We start from the raw sequence: 14379 nt of genomic DNA, 5'->3' as shown, positions 1-14379 counted from the left end.
GTCAAGCCAATATTGCAAGGGTATAATATTTGTTTCGTTGAAGAATATTAGTTTTGAATCATTAGATTATGTGAAAGGTTTTTTTTCAAACTCAACAAGAGATAAATTGGTTTCTAATTGATAGTTTCTATAGCGACTTTTAAGTGTAACAAAGAGTATATATAAAAAAAAATTGTATGAAGTGAAATATTTTTTTTATAAAAATGTAAACAAATTATTTCGAAAAAACTCTTTAATTTTTTTTAATTCAAAGATAATAAAAAGATAAGATATTTTTTAACATTAGTAGAGAGTTTTAAAATTATTATAATAGAAGTTATACCATGGATAAACTCAAAATATCGAAATCTTATGAAATATTTACATAATATCCTGCCATATTTATTATTTACTTTTTATAGCTAATATAAATAGATGATATACCGGCAACACACGATTATACACATATTATATATGAATTATATATAAATTGCACATCATTTAATTTTTTAATTTAAGTGGTCGGGTGAGCACCGATTTAGGCTGATTAGATAAAGCCAAAAGAAAAAATGAAATAATTTCAACCAAAGACTAAAAATATTATTAAAGTTTATATGTAGACAATTTTTATTAAAACTCTTCCTTTTATAGTGAAAAAAATAATTTTTTGTAACAAAAGAAATAATGACATAAAAAATAAGATAAAGGAAAATAAATATTGAAAAAAAATGTTAGAAAGATCTAAAAACAAGAAATAAAAGATGACAACAAATTTTTTCTTATGTTTCATCTTTGTTGAGTATAAAAAATTTGAAAGTTAATCTCACCGATTTCTAATATTTTTTTTTCAACTCAAATACATAGATTATAAGATAAGGATATCTTCAAATATTTTTTTTTAATTTACGTTATTTGTCGTTTTTAAAAAATTACTATTACTAACAAACTGATATGATATTCGAATTTGAGTAGTTTGCATTGAGGTTAAGCCAAGTATGGTGTCGAAAAATAAACTACTTGATAATTTTAAGACAATATATGCAATGTTTTATAATAACAATCAATTAATTTAACATCTAATGATTCAAAGAACAATTTTTTTTGTATATATAGGATATTAAAAATTCAAATTCTGGGGCTACAAATATCGATAAACTTAAAGTGGAGTCATACTAAAATAAATCCGACCAAAAAATTATTTAAATTTTTAGATAGCCGATTAAAGTAAATTTTAAATTAAGGATAATATCTTCACTTGCATCATTATAAAGATAATCATTATTATAATATATATAAAGTTTTAGAAATTGAAATTTCAAAATAGAAATATTTTTTGAAAGATAAAATCATACCAAATAAGAGTTCAAGTCGTAGTATAAAAGTCACGTCATAATCGTAGTATAAGAGTCACGTCGTAATCAAAGAATCGTTTATATCGTGTCAACCTTTGTACTTTGTGTAAGCACGTGATTTTTGACCAATGTGAGAATTACTCCCAAAAATTCAAAATAAAACAATTTTCCTTTGTGTGCAATTTTGAGAATTTTCGTGGCATTTTTGGATAATTATTTGTATTTGTCCGTGCATGTTTATTTGTTAAATTAATAAAAAAATACAAAAATATGTCGCATTTTGCATTTAGGATTTAATTATACAATTAGGAGCAATTAAGTTTGTTTTACAAGAACAAAAAAATCATAAAAATAATGTACGTTGCATTTTTAGCATTTAATGTCCAAATTGTGTGATTTTATCGTAATTGCTATTTAATTGTGTGTTAATTGTTATTAAGAGTTAATTTGCATTTTTATAAATTAATTTAGTTCTATAGGATAATTTAGAATTTTTAGAATTTAGTTTTAGTTTAAGAAAAAATAAAAGAAGAAAAAAAAGCATTGGAAATAAGAAGAAAATCGGATTGGGCCACCTTTTAATTTAAATCAACCAGGCCCAAACCAAATAACTCCCACCGGGTCGACCCGACCCAGTCCGCCCCATAACCCAAATGAATCCCAACCCCCATTTTCATATTTTCATTTTCCCAACACCAAAAACCCTAAAACCACCCGCCCCTCTCCTCTTCATCATCCCCAAACCACCCCCTTCCCCCTCACGTCCCATGGCTGCCCTCCTCACCACCATCTACTCCAAATGACCACCAGCCTCACGACGGACCAACGACGTAGCCACACGCATCCACACCTGCCCGCCCCCTCTCCTCTCCTTCTCCAAACGAACCACCTTACCCAAGCGACCCCTCCAGCTCAAAACCACCCTCCCATGACTGCCTTTTTCTTTTGCTTCGTCTTCAACTCCAGCCATGGACGAACCACCATGAACAACCACGTCAACCTCCAGTCCAAAACCAAGCGACCAGTCGTCCCTGCTCCTCCCCATTCCTCGACGTGAGTCGCTACTTCGTGCAGCTTCACCAGTTCGTCGACCTCCAGCCATGAACGACCACGTCGCTTCAAGCAACCCCACTGCCATCTCCAGCAACCATGGCTGCTGTGTCTTCTTCTTCGTCAGTCCGGAGACCAACACCTGAAGCCATCGATCCTCCAATCGCCGGAAAAACCATCGCCAAACCACCAGCTCCCTCACGTCAAGCAGCGCTGCTGCTGTTACTATTTTTTCTTCTTCGTCAGCAACTCCATCTCCAGGCAGTACGTCGAGGTCATGCTCAGTCATACGTTGAGGCAGTACGTCGAGGTTCCGTTCGAACCCGGACTTCAAACTAGTAGGTTTTCGTTCTCTTTTCTTTTAGTTTTCGTTCAGTGAATTCATCTTCCGCTCCTTTTCTTCTTTCTATGATTATGTTCGTGTTCCGATATGTTGGTTTGAATTCGAACCCAGGTCTTTGTTTGTGTTAGAGATAATTCGTGTTCATTTTTGTTTGAAGTTCGTTAGTTTTTCATCAAGTGATTTAATGTCGAGTGTTTATCTGATGGTCTTTAGTTTTTGATTTAGTTTGAATAATTCATCTTTGTTATGATGTTGTTTGATTTAGTTTGAGTTCAACTGATGTTGAATTTAGTGATTTAAATCTACTTGTTTGTCCCGTTAAGTTTGGATATGAATCTCACTCTGTTGTTAATTCATGAACGTTGTCAATTAGGAGTTTGTTTGGGTGAGTTTGTTATTCAGAGTTTGTTTGTTAATTGGATCGTTGATTAGGTGAATTGGTTATAGCTGATATGGTTTTGGTACAGATTGAAAGAGATGGGGTAGAATGGTAATTTCAGTAGTTTTAGGGGCATTTTCGGGATTTTAAGTTTTAAAAAATGATTAATTTGAGTGTTCTGTCCACTAAGTACTAATAATATTAAATTAATACATTTTTTAATACATAGTGGGGGGCAAGACATATGGTAGTGGGCATTAATACATTGTTTAATATAGTGGGGGACAAAGCATGCGGTAGTGGGGAATAAGAGAATTAAATAAAGAAAAGATATGTGGTAATGGGAACTAATATATCTGTTTAATATAGTGGGGGATAAAACATTAAGTAGTGGGATTCAAAAGGGGGATGAGGAGAAGATGGTGTGACTTAATTTAAGTGCTTCAAGTTTGGCTATAAAGAAGAAGAGCTTGATACAAGTTAAGAGGAGGATTTTCTGAACATTAAGAGAGAATTGAGGGGTGAGAAAAAAAAAGGAAAAATATTAACTGGTCTTTCAATCTAAAAAAGGTTTTATTAAACACTGTTATTGGGTTGTTCTATTTCCGTTATTGTTGTTGTTGCTGTGTTGTTGCTACTGCTCCTGCTGATCTTTTTCTTCCTTTTCCTTGTGGTCCCTTTCCAGGTACATTTTCGAATCAATACTGATGTGGCTGTGAGATGTGAAAGTGAAATGAAATGCTAGGTTGTTTGATGAATTAGTGTTGTATCTATAGTTTAATAAGATATGTGACAAGTATTTATATAGTTTAGTTTTATAACTCAACTGGAATGCATGACGTAGTCTTGTATTTAACCGGAACTGTTTGTTTTTCAAACTATAGTTTGTAGTTGTCAATTACAGACTCCATGTAGTTAAATATGTAATTTGTAGAATGAACAAATAAGTTAAGGGATTAGTTGCCATATTTCATCTCTAGCTTTCTTTTGTATTTGAGGCAGATTTTAAATAGGCAGTGTTCGATTCCGTTAGGCAGCATATAGGCCAATATTCGAATCCGTATTGATAACATTTCCTAGCCGTTAATTCCAATAGTTTAAATCAATTTTAGGAATGTTAGTTTAAATAAATTTGGAGAATGGTTAGTTTGTTTTGAATATCTTGACAGTTTTGTATGCATTTTGTAATTTCAGCTTTAGTAGTTCACTTATATAATAAAGGCACAAAACATTTCTCCATTTTTACGAGTTCGAGTGTAAATTACCGTTATCATCTACTTTAATCCAATAACTACTTGTCAAGCATGTAATTAATTAAGACTTTTCTCGTTTCTTTTAGAGACAAACTTAATAGAAATGTAGTCACTTTAGGATTGCCCTTTAAAAATAAATGAGACGAGCCTCGCCAAATAAAACGCAAGCTGCGGGGCCCTCAATAAATGGTTAATAATTAATTAGACTTCGGATGGGCCGTTTTAGCAAGATTTCACGGCCTTCTCAAAAATAATAATGCGCTAGTCGCTTTAGGCGCGTCTTTAATAATTTACTTTCTTAAATGCGTGTGTACATTGATGTGACCCAAATCCAAATCTCAACGGAGTCGAAATGTGTCGCTAATCACGGGTAAATTGATTGTGACGTGGTTCGAGATGCATGTTCATGACGTTGCAAATTCCTTTAAAAAAATAATGAATGAGACGAGCCTCGACAAACAAGAATACATAAATTGCGGGGCCCTCAACGGATAGTTATTTCGAATGCTTAGATTTCGAGACAGGCCGCATAGCGAACTTTACGGCTTTTCTCAAAATAACAATGCGTTAGTCTTTAGGCGCGTATTTAATAATGTTATTTTCCTAAACTCGGGTGCACATTTATGTGACCCAAATCCAAATCTCAACGAAGTTGGAACGTATCAAAAATTGCGGGTACATTTATGTGGCGCAATTCGAGATGCATTCTCACGACGTTGCAATTCTTTGAATAAATAATAACAAAGCGGTAAACAGTTAAAATTTGCACGTAGGTTCATAATTGTATAAAATCAGATAATCAAGCCGAATATGACAGTTGAGCGACCGTGCTAGAACCACGGAACTCGGGAATGCCTAACACCTTCTCCCGGGTTAACAGAATTCCTTATCCGGATTTCTGGTGCGCAGACTGTTAAACAGAGCCATTCTTTACCTCGATTCGGGATTCAACCGGTGACTTGGGACACCACAAATCTCCCAAGTGGCGACTCTGAATCTTTAAATAAAATCCCGTTTCGATTGTCCTTTAATTGGAAAAACTCTCTTCCGCGTCCCTTTGCGGCGGCGCGGGCGAAAGAGGAGGTGTGACAGCTCTGGCGACTCTGCTGGGGAATAAACTCAGAATCTCTGGTTCAGGGTTCAGAATTCGAGCTTAGATGAATTGTTATATTTGGCTTTATTTATTATTTGATCTTATTACATGTTTTGGCCTAAATGTGCAAAATGATACTTTTTTACCGCTTTGATATTATTTGAACTGTACATATAAACTGTGCTGAAACCTTCTCTTCTCACCTCCGGGGATGTGCTTACTGGTTGAGACTCCCTATTCTGTTAGTGTCATACCCTGAAATAAAAGAGGCTCGGAAAGTTTCTAAGCCGGCTGGCCTTTTGGTTCCCGGAAAGGAGCTCATTCCTCAACTCGAGTTGTCCGCTCGGGTACACCGTCTAGAACATATACCCAGGTTGAACCTAGAATAACTTGACTTCATGCCGGATCCCTAGTAGGAACGTTTATTTGCATCATGTTGCATTTGACTTAGGGGACTCAACACAGGGGTTGGGTCCGTCTAGGACAAGCAACCTGAAATGAAAAAAGACCATCCTGCTGCATCCTGTTTGTTTTGCACATTTATTTGCTTCAGATCTGCATGCTGACCGGTTTCTGAAATCGAGAATTTTTGAAAAATTGTGAAAAAAAAAGAAAAAGAAAAATAGCAGTGTAGGGAGATAACTACTTGTTTTTAGAAAAATAAAACCAATGTCCAAGTAGTGTCAAAACCCTGCCGAAATTTTGAAAAATGAAAAAATTGTCTTTTTTAGTTTGATTTATTTGAAAAACAAAAGAAAGGAGTCTTGTTTACAAGTTTAGTTTATGTTGGACGAACTACGCGGGTCTGATTCTCACCGGATGTGAGATACGTAGGCAAACCTCTTCGGTTCCGGCCCACCATATTCAAAAAATCCAAAAAAAAATTTCATTACCCGCTTCTTTAGAAAGTCTTTCTTTTAGACCTCAATTTTTTTTAAAAAAAATAATACAAAAATATTTCCTTTTAATCTCTCTCAAAATCCAAAAATATTTGTTTAAAAATTCAAAATTCAAAAATATTTTTTCTTTTCTTTTGTAGTATTTCTTTCATAAATTCAGAGTAATAGTCCAAAAATATTTCCTTTATTCTTTAGAAGTTTTTTTTCGAAAATTCAAAAAAAAAAGCTTTCTTCTTTAGAAGTCTTTCTCTGCAAGAATGCTGAAGAAAAATCAAAACCCACAAATATTCTCTTTCTTCTTTATAAGTCTTTCTTTTGAAAAAAAAGTGAAAAAGAAAAGAAAATTCGAAATCCAAAAAAAAAAGTTAGTTTATTTACTTTATTCCAGATCTTTCCGAACTACGCAAGATCTGATTCATGTTCCCACATGATACGTAGGCAACCCATATCAGGTTCGATCACCATTAAAAAGAAGAAGAAAATGCAGAAATGAAAAATATTGATAATAATAAGGACCGACTGAGTCCATTCTAACATGTTTTGAATTGTGAAGAAAGCTGAGGTGGTCTACTTGTGGTAAGATGGAAACACAAGATCCAAGGAAAATGATAACTGACATCGAAGCTGTTACAAGTTCTTAAGAGACTCAGGGTCAGAGGGTTCAACAAGAATCTACTGTGCTGGAGAAAAATAGAATACTGAAACCGCAAATGACCGAAATGTGTCAAGCATGGGCCAGTGGTCAAGGACAGCCTCATCATGAGTCACAATTTGCGACACAACAAGAGCAGTACCACTCTCCTGAGTATCACTTGTACTCGTTTGATCTTCCTGCAAAGATTGAGAAGCATGCCCGAAAGATGGTACAGGAAGAAATGACCCAAAGAGTGAAAAGCTTAGAACAATGGTTGACAAACATGCAAGGGTCGGCAGGTCAAAAGAGTGTTGCCTTCAAAGATCTATGTATGTTCCCTGATGTCCACTTGCCGCCTGGTTTCAAGACTCCCAAATTTGAAAAGTACGATGGACATGGAGATCCCATAGCCCACCTGAAAAGGTATTGCAATCAACTGAGAGGTGCGGGAAGAAATGAAGAATTGTTGATGGCTTATTTTGTGGAAAGCCTTACGGGAGTAGCCTCCGAATGGTTTATGGATCAAGACACGTCTCGCTGGTATGTCTGGGATGACATGGCACAGGCCTTTGTCAAACAGTTCCAATACAGCATCGACATTGCCCCAGACCGCATTTCCCTTTCAAACCTGAAGAAGAAACCAAGTGAAAGTTTCAGGGAATATGCCATTAAATGGAGAGAGTAAACAACTCGAGTTAAGCCACCCATGGATGACCACGAGCTAATAACTATCTTCCTTCAAGCGCAAGAGCCAGATTACTTTCAAAACATGATGTCCGCAGTTGGCAAATCCTTCTCGGAAGCAATCAAAATGGGAGAAATGATAGAGAATGGTCTTAAGACAGGCAAAATTATAAGTCAAGCAGTTTTTAAAGCCGCAACTCAGGCTGTCCGGGTTGAGTCTGATAATTTTAGCGACACAAATGAGAAGATGGAAGAAATCATGATGACATTAGGGTCGAGAAGACGTCAGAGAACATCTCGAAGGTATGATCAGCCTCCTCAAGTTTTCCATGACTCCCCTGAGCAGTATTATCCACCTCAGAACCCTCAATACTTTGTCGCTCCACCTCAGTATGTTGCCCAACTACCAAAACACACCAGAAGGCGAGCACGAGCATCACGAAACCTCCAACAGCCTCCACAAAATATTCAGGTGCCCTATAACCCACATCCAAGCCAGAGGTATAAAGGGGAACAAAGGTTGAAAGATAATTTTACGCCAATAGGAGAGTCCTATGCAAGCTTGTTTGAGAAGTTAAAATATCATGACATGATTGCACCTATTCCTCCAAATCATGTGGACCCCCGTGCAAGAAGCTTTGACCCTTCTAAAAGCTGTGAATACCATTCCAATGCTCAGGGGCACAATGTTGAAAGCTGTCGGGATTTGAAAAGAGAAATAGTAAGGATGATCCAGGAAAATCTGATTGTGATCCAAGATAGTGACACCCAGAATATCGCGCAAAATCCTTTACCTGCACATCATGATGAACACTTTATGGGGAAGATACCCGGTGACATGGAGTTTGAGAATCCTCTCGGGAGCTTGCTGACTGAAGTTAATGATGTTGAAATTGGAGAAGGCTCTGCTAATTCTGATGAGCAAATTTGTGGCTAAATGTCAAGTCTAGCAATTGAAAAGTCATTCCCTCCTCACTAGGAAGGAATCTTGGTAGCTTGTTTTGATATTTTTCTATTATCTGGGTTATTTCAGGGTCGTGATCCAGATTTTATTTATTTTATTGAGTCAAACCCTTCTATCCCTCCATTCTGTTTGTATGAGTCTTGTCTGTCTGTTCTGTTGCTATTTTCTTTAGCTGGGTTATTTTAGGGCTGTACTCGGATTTTAGGTTGCTTGTTTAGTTGTCAAACCCTTCCATCCTTGTTCAATAAAATACAGTTTGTCCTTTTGTGTCATTCTATTTCTAGTTCTTTTCTCATTAGTTCTAATGACATGACATGCATGCAGAAATTTTGGCCAGATCTTAAAAACTGATTTAAACGTTGAAGTACTTTGGGACTAAGTTCGAGCAAAATTCACCTTCAAATTATTGTGAAGATTGGGCTTGAGGAAGAATCAATTGAAGTTTGTTGGAAAGTTTGACATTAAGGGATGGAAAGTGTCTTGTGACCACGACACACCAAGAAGACAGACATGTTCGTCAATGCTGGGATCGCAAAAATATAGCATGATTGGCATTCTCGAGACTAGGAGGCCCTTTTTTTGCTACCCAAACACTTTATATCCTTTGCCACCCCTTTGAGCATGTGTTATTTTCTTTGACCACCCTCTTTTGGAATAAAGTTTAGAGTCGGAAAATGAAAAAAACGAAGAAAAAAAAAGAAAAGATAAAAAAAGATTAAAAGAGTCCATGTCCCAAGAGTACAAACTGGGGCAATTCTTAGAAAGTTCAAGAAAAAAAAAGAAAAGGATTGTCTGCCTCCAAAAATAGAAGCTGGGGCAACTTGTTTTGAAAAAAGAAGAAGAAATAATGATGAAAATTATAGTTAGGTTAGATGTTTGAACTACGTTCGACCTGATTCCTTAAAAAAATAAGGATACGTAGGCAGCCTCACGGTTCGGTCCAACCAAATAAGAATTTAGAAGAAAAGAAAAGAAAAAATAGAAAAATTCAAAAATCCCCAGCATCTGAAACTGGGGCAAAAATTTTATTTCACTTTTGAAAGAGTCTATTCCAAGAGTTGTAAGTCTACACCCCCTCATTTTGAGTCTACTTTGAGCCTTCATGTCGACCCTTCTTTCCAACCCTATCCAAAACCTTCCAAATAAAGACCTCCCGATATGCCTTCAAGAATGCCAAGAGAAGCATGCAATGAGCAATGATTGTCACGCAACATATAACACTGTCAGGATGTTTGCGCAAGAAAGTAAAAAAAATAGAGAAGAAAAATGAGAGAGTCTTACTAGTGAAAACCCTCACGGGCATTGTAAGACGACGGTAAGCAGAGATGAATAGATGAGAGAGACTTGTTGGTGAAAACCCCTCGGGCGCTACTAGTCGAAAGTGAGTCGTGAAGCTGATGCAAAGGATTGGCATGGATAGGCCCGACTTCAAAGATCATAAGAATGGTAAAAAGGAAGATTGGATTAGTTTGATAGATCAGGCCATTGAGTCCAAAATGCATGTCATGATTATTAAGGCTAGTTATTGAAAAAAAAAAATTCTTCCTTCTGTCCTTCCGACAGGGGCATTTCTTGTTAATATTTTTCTTTGCGTCATTGTGTCATTCACCCTGAGTCAGTCCTTCTCAAAACAAGCAAGAAAAGATTTCAAAATCTGCCACCAGCTTTTCAGTTGTACAAAGTAAATTTGGCCAGCAAACTCAGTTGTTAATGTAAACATGCCTTAAGGACTCATACAAAGGCTCCCCCAAAAGACTCTTGTCAGCCGGGTTGGCGCAAACAAAGATAACTTGTGATTCTCTCTGACAGACAAAGTGCTAAGATATCAGAAAAGATCATCTAAGAAAAGATCTCCGGTTGGGATAAGGCTGATTGAGCCAGAAATACAATGGTACCGGGTGTGAAACAATTAGGGTTGATGCAGAGCAAAAGGCTGTTGAAGCTGACTCAAGCTGATCGAGCAAAATCCAAGCTGCTCAAGACCAAAGGCCACAAACCGACCACCATTTTCAAAACTGGCAATTTTTTTTGTGTGAAACAAGAACAAAGCAGGGCAAGGAAAATGGTTCAAAAAAAAAGAGAAAAAGAAAAGAATAAAAGAGCCGACAAAGGGAAGTTTCTCAAAATTTTTGTCTTTAATTGTCTTGCTATTGTGCATAAAATCATGCCATTGATCTTCACCTTTTTCCTTCTAGGATAAAAGTCCTAGTCTGATGGATTTTCCTCTCAATACAAAATCTTAGTTTGATGAATCTTTCTCCTAGGATAGAAATCTTAGTCTGATGAATCTTTCTCCTAAAATAACAAAAGTAGACCTAGTCTGATGAATCTTTCTCCTAGGATCACAATCTTAGTCTGATGAATTTTTCTCCTAGGATAGAAATCTTAGTCTGATAAATCTTTCTCCTAAGATAACAAAAATAGACCTAGTCTGATGAATTTTTCCTAGGATAAACGTCTTAGTCGGATGAATCTTCTCCTAGGATCAAAATCTTAGTCTGGTGAATTTTCTCCTAGGATAAACGTCTTAGTCGGATGAATTTTATCCTAGGATAAACGTCTTAGTCGGATGAATTTTCTCCTAGGATCACAATCTTAGTCTGATGAATTTTCTCCTAGGATAAACGTCTTAGTCGGATGAATCTTCTCCTAGGATCACAATCTTAGTCTGATGAATTTTCTCCTAGGATAAACGTCTTAGTCAGATGAATCTTCTCCTAGGATCACAATCTTAGTATGATGAATTTTCTCCTAGGATAAACGTCTTAGTCGGATGAATCTTCTCCTAGAATCAAAATCTTAGTTTGATGAATTTTCTCCTAGGATAAACGTCTTAGTCAGATGAATTTTCTCCTAGGATAAACGTCTTAGCCGGATGAATCTTCTCCTATGATCAAAATCTTAGTCTGATGAATTTTCTCCTAGGATAAACGTCTTAGTCGGATGAATCTTCTCCTAGGATCAAAATCTTAGTTTGATGAACTTTCTCCTAGGATCACAATCTTAGTCTGATGAATTTTCTCCTAGGATAAACGTCTTAGTCTGACGAATATTCTCCTAGGATAATTTGAAAAAGTGGAAGTTTGATTTTGAAAAAAAGGGGAGCCACTTTTTTTAGTTTTCTTAATATTATCAATGTTCAGTTTTCCTAAAATCAGGAGCCCGTCTGGAGAATGGAGGTGTTGAAATTTTTAAGAAGTTGTTGAAATCAGGAGCCCGCCTGGAGAATGGAGGTGTTGAAATTTTTAAGAAGTTGTTGAAATCAGAAGTCCGCCTGGAGAATGAAGGTGTTAAAATTTAAGAAAGTTGTTGAAGTCTCGCCCACCTGAAGAATAGTATGGCGATTTATTTTTCAAAGTTGTTGTTGAGGTCAGGAGCCCCCCTGAAGAACAGAATGAAGATTTATTTTTCGAAGTTGTTGTTGAGGTCAGGAGCCCCCCTGAAGAACAGAATGTCGATTTATTTTTCGAAGTTGTTGTTGAGGTCAGGAGCCCCCCCTGAATAACAAAATGACGATTTATTTTTTAAAGTTGTTGTTGAGGTCAGGAGCCCCCCGAAGAACGGAATGACGATTTATTTTTCGAAGTTGTTGTTGAGGTCAGGAGCCCCACCTGAAGAACAAAATGTCAATTTATTTTTCGAAGTTGTCGTTGAAATCTCGCCCGCTTGAAGAAAGGAATGACGATTTATTTTTCAAAGTTGTTGTTGAGGTCAGGAGCCCCGCCTGAAGAACGGAATGACGATTTATTTTTCGAAGTTGTTGTGGAAATATCGCCCACCTGAAGAAAGGAATGTCGCTTTATTTTCGAAGATGTTGTTGAGGTCAGGAGCCCCGCCTGAAGAACAGAATGACGATTTATTTTTCGAAGTTAAGGTCAGGAGCCCCGCCTGAAGAACGGAATGGCGTTTTATTTTTCGAAGTTATTGTTGAAGTCTCGCCCGCCTGAAGAAAGGAATGGCGATTTATTTTTCAAAGTTGTTGTTGAGGTCAGGAGCCCCCCTGAAGAACAGAATGGCGATTTATTTTTCGAAGTTGTTGAAATCTCGGAGCCCCCCTGAAGAACAGAATGGCGATTTATTTTTCGAAGTTGCTGTTGAGGTCAGGAGCCCCCCCTGAAGAACAGAATGGCGATTTATTTTTCAATGTTGTTGTTGAGGTCAGGAGCCCCCCCTAAAGAACGGAATGACGATTTATTTTTCAAAGTTGTTGTTGGGGTCAGGAGCCCCGCCTGAAGAACAGAATGACGATTTATTTTTCGAAGTTGTTGGTTGAGGTTGGGAGCCCGCCCACATAACAGAGGAATACATTTCAGTATTTACATTTTAAGTTTTGAAGTTGGGAGTCCGCCCATATAACAGAGGAATACATGGAAGTTTGAAGTCAGTAAAGCGGAGGGTTACAACAAAAAACCCCAGCAGAAATCAGAAGGAAGACCACAAGTCGAGCCAGAAGTAATTGGTGTTGAAGAAGTGATTGGTGTTGAAGCCAGTAAAGCAGAGGAATACAACCGAAATCCCCAGCGGGAAACAATAAAAATCCCCAGCAGAGGAAGGAAGTTCAAGATCCAATGGAAAGATAATGCGAAGCTCACGAGAAGGAAATAAGCAGTTCGAGATTGGAAGTCAAGGGAGAATAAAATACAAATCAGAAGTAAAGAAATACCAAAGGAGTCACCGAGACATCAAAGCAACAAGAGACACAAGAGCATGGCTGAAGATCTAGATAAGATTTTGTAATTCATAGACTTTAGTTTAGTCTAGCTTCTTGTTTTCTTTCAGCATGGTGTAATAAGGAGGTCGGCAAACAGTAATAACAGCATGCAACATCAGTAACATTGCAGTCTCATGGTAGTCCCAACTACCAAAACTTCCCGAACTACACTAACCTGATTCCCTTCTAGCCAGGGATATGTAGGAAACCTTTGAAGCAAAGGTTCGGTTAAATCTTTCAAAAATTGCTTCACATGGAGTACTCGGATGGGCAAAAATCGCTCGTATCTGCTTACTTTATCTTTGCACGAAAACTCTTCGTGTTTTCGGAAAAAGAGGGGCATCTGTAAGCACGTGATTTTTGACCAATGTGAGAATTACTCCCAAAAATTCAAAATAAAACAATTTTCCTTTGTGTGCAATTTTGAGAATTTTCGTGGCATTTTTGGATAATTATTTGTATTTGTCCGTGCATGTTTATTTGTTAAATTAATAAAAGAAATACAAAAATATGTCGCATTTTACATTTAGGATTTAATTCTACAATTAGGAGCAATTAAGTTTGTTTTACAAGAACAAAAAAATCATAAAAATAATGTACGTTGCATTTTTAGCATTTAATGTCCAAATTGTGTGATTTTATCGTAATTGCTATTTAATTGTGTGTTAATTGTTATTAAGAGTTAATTTGCATTTTTATAAATTAATTTAGTTCTATAGGATAATTTAAGATTTTTAGAATTTATTTTTAGTTTAAGAAAAAATAAAAGAAGAAAAAAAAGCATTGGAAATAAGAAGAAAATCGGATTGGGCCACATTTTAATTTAAATCAACCAGGCCCAAACCAAATAACCCCCACCGGGTCGACCCGACCCAGTCCGCCCCATAACCCAAACGAATCCCAACCCCCATTTTCATATTTTCATTTTCCCAACCCCAAAAACCCTAAAACCACCCCGCCCCCCTCTCATCTTCATCATCCCCAAACCACCCCCCTTCCCCCTCACGTCCCATGGCTGCCCTCCTCACCACCATCTAC

The sequence above is a fragment of the Nicotiana tabacum genome, chromosome 10 (genome assembly GCF_000715075.1).
Source record: "Nicotiana tabacum cultivar K326 chromosome 10, ASM71507v2, whole genome shotgun sequence".
NCBI classification, from domain to species: domain Eukaryota; kingdom Viridiplantae; phylum Streptophyta; class Magnoliopsida; order Solanales; family Solanaceae; genus Nicotiana; species Nicotiana tabacum.
The sequence above is the reverse complement of the archived record's forward strand: the minus strand, read 5'-3'. Positions refer to the sequence as shown.